Source organism: Lactuca virosa, chromosome 8 (genome assembly GCF_052849685.1).
Source record: "Lactuca virosa cultivar CGN04683 chromosome 8, Lactuca_virosa_CGN04683_v6, whole genome shotgun sequence".
Lineage (NCBI taxonomy): Eukaryota > Viridiplantae > Streptophyta > Magnoliopsida > Asterales > Asteraceae > Lactuca > Lactuca virosa.
The window spans coordinates 68,598,582-68,604,766 of record NC_136433.1 but is presented as its reverse complement, the minus strand read 5'-3'; the positions used below and the strand labels follow the sequence as shown (position 1 = coordinate 68,604,766).

Below are 6,185 nucleotides of genomic sequence, written 5' to 3'. Positions count from 1 at the left end.
ATGTTTATGTATGGATGTGTGTATGTTTATGTATGTATATCAGTATATGTGCAATATTAAACATAATAACGAAGATAATAACAGTAATAATAATTAAAAATATAATATTATAAAAAATAATATATAAATAATATTTATAATATTAAATATAAATAAGAATAACAAATTCATTTTTTTTTTAATTTTTGTCGGAAATTCGTTATCCGTAGCTAATCTACTACGGAATACCAACAGAACGAGTGACTTCTAAAATTTCATTAACCCGCTTCCGCTAGGTTTTATTTCCCCCCATTCCCAAAAAATTCCCGCCTCCCACCTCTTCATCTTCGATAGTTGCTCCCACTTCGGTCATAGGGTTTGAAATTAGAGCGCATGCCATTTTTAATTATATCAGTTGTTCATCATATCTCCGTCGCCTTCCGCTCCTCTTTCTCATATCTCCGCTGCCCTCCGCCATCTCTTTGTTTATAATCTACCATCGTTATCACCACTGTCGATTCAGATCCACCACCACTCGACCTGGCTACCACCGCTCCAGAATCGGCCACTGCATCGTTGTTGCCGTGTTCCAGCTGCCATTCTCCACCATCTTCGCCTCTACTGCCGCCTCTTTCCACCTGGTTTTATTTGCTTTCATTAAAGAAGGTAAACCCTACATTTTAGGTATCAATTAGAACTAAATCCAGTTATTAGGAGTGTAGAACAGCGCTGGGAATATTGATTTTTGTTGCTCTTCACATCAAGTGACGCTGTTGTTTATGGGTAAAGATATATGAATTTCTAGTTTTCTGTTTTGTTAAATTTATTGGTTTGATAATGGTTTAGCATATACAAATCATTAATTTGAAAATAAATATATTATCTTTTTTTCATTGAACTTACACTTATACTTCATAGCTATACTTGAATACTTGATGAATTCTGGTTTGATATGCAAAGAAATAAATGTCTAAACTTGGGTAGATTTGAAGCATTGCAATATCTCAGTACTTATTAACGTGTACTAACTAGTTATTGTAGTTGATCTTTTATGCGATCACTACTTGATTACCTGAGTGATTATTATTATTATTCAACAATATTTTATTTACACTTTTTTACATTTGTTTCTCAAAATGTTATTGGGCCAAGGATGTGGCTGGTCAAAAGGGAGAGGTGGTAATTTTATGCTATGTTTGAATATCCAATGATTGTTAATACACAATGGTGACTTATTTTTTGTGTTTATTTTCATACATTCTTATCAGCCAATGCTTCTATTTAGGTACTGCACATATCTCTAGACTTCAATTAATCAATCTTCATTTTGTCACTTTGCTCCTGGAAATCAGTTTGTGTTTTTTTGTGCAAGGTTGTGGACAGTAAAATTTATGGTGGTCGTTTTCAAACATATCATAGCTTGTAAGTATCACTTGCTCGCCTCTTGGATGATTAAATTTAGAAAATTTTATGATGTGAATATGTTTATTTTTTTGATCGTCTTCATCAAAATTGGTATAAGAAGTTACTTCTGGTAATGCCTGGAAGCAACTGTGGTGATATTTAGTATCTTAATCAAGTTGTATGGGAAACCAAGCATGAATGAAAAAATAGGTCTGTGAAATATATGAGCAAAAGCTTCATTCCATTGATGTTCTTTTTATTACTTAAAAACTATCATTTTTATGATATGTTTTTCCTAATTTTAGTTATTCCTTTGTCTTAGGTAAACGAGTCAAGTGTGAAACTTCTAGGCTCAAATGTTCTGAAAGGTATGTGTGACCTTTTTTACTATTAACTTTTTGATAGGTCAAGGATAAATAGATATGATAAATTTGAGTTTTTCTGAGTTTGTAACGTTGTTAGGATTTTTATCATTTTCTGACTAGTTAATTGTTTCCTTGTTGGGATTTATGCAAGTTTTTTTAGTATTCGTTAATTTCCATTTTTAAATATGTTTGTCTTACTATTTTTTAGGTGCGGGAGTTGCAGGAACAAGTTCAAAGGCATGAAGAGATGCAACGAAGACAAATACAACTTGAAGATCAAATGTATTTGACATTTTGTAGTCATGTAATGAATTTTTTATTCATTTTGGCCAGAACTAACTGATTCTTTTAAAAAAAATTACTATTTTTTTTAAAAATATACATTTAGTGACAGAATACTCACGGAAAATCTATTGGTAAAGTGGGCTATCGGAAATCTGTAGCTATGGATTTGCGACAGATAAATCTGTCACAAATAATTGGAAAAGTCATAGGGAATCAATAGGTAATATTTTTTGTAGGAAATCTGTAGGTAATATTTTTTGTAGATAATCCGTAGCTAAATACTTGTAGGTAATCTATAGATAAAAGTTCCGTAGGTAACCTGTAGTAAAAAAACAGGTTCGTAGCTAAGCTGTAAGTAGCTATAGTTGTAGGAAATTCGTAGGAAAATTACCTACGGAAAATTCCGTAGGCGGTCCGTAGGAAATTCCGTAGGCAATCTGTGTGACAACCCAAATTTTTTTTGCTTTTAAAGCTCTGTTAGTAAACTCAACTGAGTGTCGGAATCATTGGTAATGAGTTCTAGCCTGATTAAAGGTCATTCTAAAGAGTTTTAAGCCTAGTACACTTGAGGAATGAGTGTTAGAATGTACCTGCTAGAGACACTGTACAACGAATCAACCCTTAACCTCATCAAAGAGAGTTCACGACCACAATGCCAATGGGTTTACGATTGTAAACTCATGTGGCCGTAAACTCAAGTGTATATATATGACCCTTGGTCATTTCTAGCCATTCTTTCACTTCCAAACTCAAGAACTTCCAATTCTCTCTCAAGTATCATCGAGTTCATCATCTTAGATCATAAAAAACGTAAGTGTTCCTTCCTTGATTTGTTGTTACACTTCATCTCCTAGTTACACTCTTTGATTTCATCCATGAAAATCAACTTTTCTTAGATCTTCAAGTTTCACCAAGAACACACACTAGTGTTCTTGGCCAAAATCAACCATTTCAAGCCTCTATATCGTAAGTACTCTTTCCTATACTTGATATCTAGTTTAGACTCATGCTTAGGGCCTTGAAATCATCAAGAATGAAGGACCAAAAGGAGTTTACGGCCAAGCCATCTCCCATGGCCGTAAACCCCTATAAGTATGCTATATGAGCCTTAAACACTTCCTAAGGCTTGGACTTGAGGCTAGAACACTCCCTTGTGCTTTGTAAGACCTTGAATCATCACCAAACTCATCATTTAGAGAGTTTACGGCCCAAGAGTAAACACCCTTGGCCGTAAACTCCTCAACACTCTCCATTGAGTTGGTCTTTCACATCCTTGTGAAGAGCAAAATTCCCTCAAGCTTCCCTACCCTTCAAACACCCTCATATGCATCTTTGACCATGAGTTTACGGCCGTAAACTCCCTTGGCCGTAAACACATGGCCGTAAACACCAAACTATGGCCTTAAACACCCTTTAGATGAATCACATGTGATTCCAACACTTGGTCAAAGTGTTTCCTAGTCCCGTGAGGTGTTTCCTTGCATTTGGTTGCTTCCAAGCACTATATTTATGTCAATACATGCCAATGTATGTCATTTAGGAGGACACTACTCATTACTTCTAGTACAATGAAGCATACAAAGAGTCAGTTCATACATGAGTCAGAACACACTATTTTGAGAAACATTTCACACTATACACTATACAAGAGAGTATACTATACACTAGTACAGAAAGAACATTACTACACTATGACATACTATACAAACACTGTTATACGATAAATTAATGTGACATACTATTTAAGGATACAACAATACAGTGTTGTATCAATTTGTAACCACAGTCTCCTGGAGGGAGAGCGGACATCTTGTGTATAGATCTATACGGGACAGACACTCTCACACCCCGACTGCTAGCTACAGTCCCAGCCGATAAGGCCAAGGGGTGACAAAATGTCACCTCACTACATATGACACCGGAGGGTCATCTTTTATTCAGTCGTCGATCAGCATGGTTAGATACGAGTTCACATTTAAACCTTTAATTAACTAATTTGGGATTAAAGGCTACTTTAGACTCCGCGAGGTGTATTGTCCATTTAATACTACCTGGAGTCTGTATTTTACTACTTTAGACTCCCTGAGGTGTATTGTCCATTTAGTACTACCTGGAGTCTGTATTTTACTACTTTAGACTCCCCGAGGTGTATTGTACATTTAATACTACCTGGAGTCTGTATTTTATTACTTTATAGCCAGCAGTGTCACTGCTGAGGTAAAACATTATTTTCCCTATTACATTTACTTTGTGATCTTCTGACATATTCATTAATGTATAAACTATATTTAGTTAATGATAGTCTCACTTGGGAAAATACACACTCATACAAGAAACAACATACATAACATTTGAGGCCTTGGTAGAAGGCTACGTTTAGTAGAAAGGACCATAATGCTAACCTTATGATTCCTTATTGTATACATCAAAGGATACATATATATCAATAGGATCCGACAGGTAATAGGATGTGTGCTCTCCGCTTCATTTCCTGTTCCTTGTTTGGTTGTGGGCTTGGAACAGATTCGCCCAGTCTATTATCTATTCGATTCTAGATATATATGTCTAGTATACATTGAGTCATCATAAGGGTACCAGGTATGGGTCAAGTCATAGGACACAAAGTCAATGCACAGTTTTCTAGTACAGAACATACTTTTCAAATCAGAACTTTTGGTATACAAAACTAGAAGCTTACCAATTAAGGGTTTAATCCATTTTATTAAACCAGTATAAACTTAAAGGACCTTAGGTGATTAACTCTATAATACATTAGTTTATAAATCATGGTTATATATCATTAATACCCAATAGGTAGTTGGATATGTGCTTTCCGCCTTACTTCCTGTTCCTTGTTTGGTTGTGGGCTTAGGGCAGATTCACCCAATTAACTCTCTATCCGATATTAGATCATATATAGACAGTATAAACTAAGTGATTATAGAAGTAATCACTGTGGTCACCATTTGATTATAAGAACAAGGGTTTTCTTAAAGAATCTTTTCATTAAATATAAAGGAACCTTTACAATTAACTCCATGAGTAACAAGTGAATACGACACAGTTATATACAACAATGATCTAACAAACAATGGGATGTGTGCTATCCGCCTTACCTCCTGTTCCTTGTTTGGTTGTGAGCTTAGGGCAGATGCGCACAGTCGATTGTTTGTTTACTCTGAGTTTCATATCACTTGTATCCGTTTAGTACTCATAGAAGGGACTGTAGGATCATTTTTACGTATCTTTCATCAAAGTAGGAAATATAGGATTTCCTAAGAGGAACAGACGAAATTTTCTAAACAGAACTTACAACTTACTACATTTTTCAATTACATTTTCAACAACATTTTACAACAACTTTCTACAACATACTTACATCACTAAAATCTTATGAACTCACCAGCTTAATTGCTGATCAACTCTTTCAAATAACTTGTATTCTCAGGAACCTAGTAGACAGGTACTCGCGCTGGGAATTCAGAAGATGGAGCAGTATAGCTTCAAGTCTTGTTTGTTATTTGCTTATGTATTCTATGTTTCATGAACACACACTTTGTAAACACTTTCCTTCTAATGAAATGGTTGTTCATTACTTTGCTTACTATAATGCATGTCTTGTGATACTAAACATGACGTCCTCCATCCCAGAACGTTTCCGCCGTTCCGGTTTTGGGGTGTGACAATCTGTTACAACCAATTACCCACGAGCTATATTCCCACGGAGCTTTTTCTGTAGGCAATCCGTAGGCAAACCGTTTTACCTACATCTTGCCAAGGAATTTGTTGTAGGTGGTAGGGCAGTTTTCTAGTAGTGTTTTGCAATTGTACGTATATTTATGTGGTGTTTGTTTTTTCTTAGAAGCTTTTTTTGAGCTATTTTTTTATAAGGACAGACCGACCTTTTTAGTAAAAATTATTTACTTTTTAGAAGACCGTATACATTAAAATGTTAGTGTTAACACGTCCTCTTTTTTCCTAGACGACATGCGATTATCCCTTCTAAAATGTGTAGAGGTCTTGTAACTCAAAAAAGGATTGTCTTTGGTTTTGTTCCTTTTGGTTTTATAATGAGAAAATGTCCCTGTAGCACAATGATATTAGGTGTTTGGTCTGATTTGATAATTTATGGTTTTTTATGTGTAATAAGTC

The 6,185-nt window shown here is 35.1% G+C and overlaps 1 long non-coding RNA gene across 4 annotated transcripts; it reads left to right on the top strand.

The window, feature by feature from the left end:
* The first annotated feature begins 245 nt into the window (after window positions 1–245).
* Window positions 246–2,125, top strand: LOC145129172 (uncharacterized). 4 transcript variants are annotated; one of them, XR_013717348.1, is made up of 4 exons: window positions 246–645; window positions 1,352–1,401; window positions 1,706–1,751; window positions 1,957–2,125. It is a non-coding gene; the product is annotated as an uncharacterized LOC145129172 (long non-coding RNA). The 4 variants fall into 4 exon arrangements; XR_013717347.1 differs by having other exon boundaries at window positions 1,248–1,401; XR_013717346.1 differs by lacking the exon at window positions 246–645 and adding an exon at window positions 1,505–1,593 and having other exon boundaries at window positions 652–1,401.
* Window positions 2,126–6,185: the final 4,060 nt, after the last annotated feature.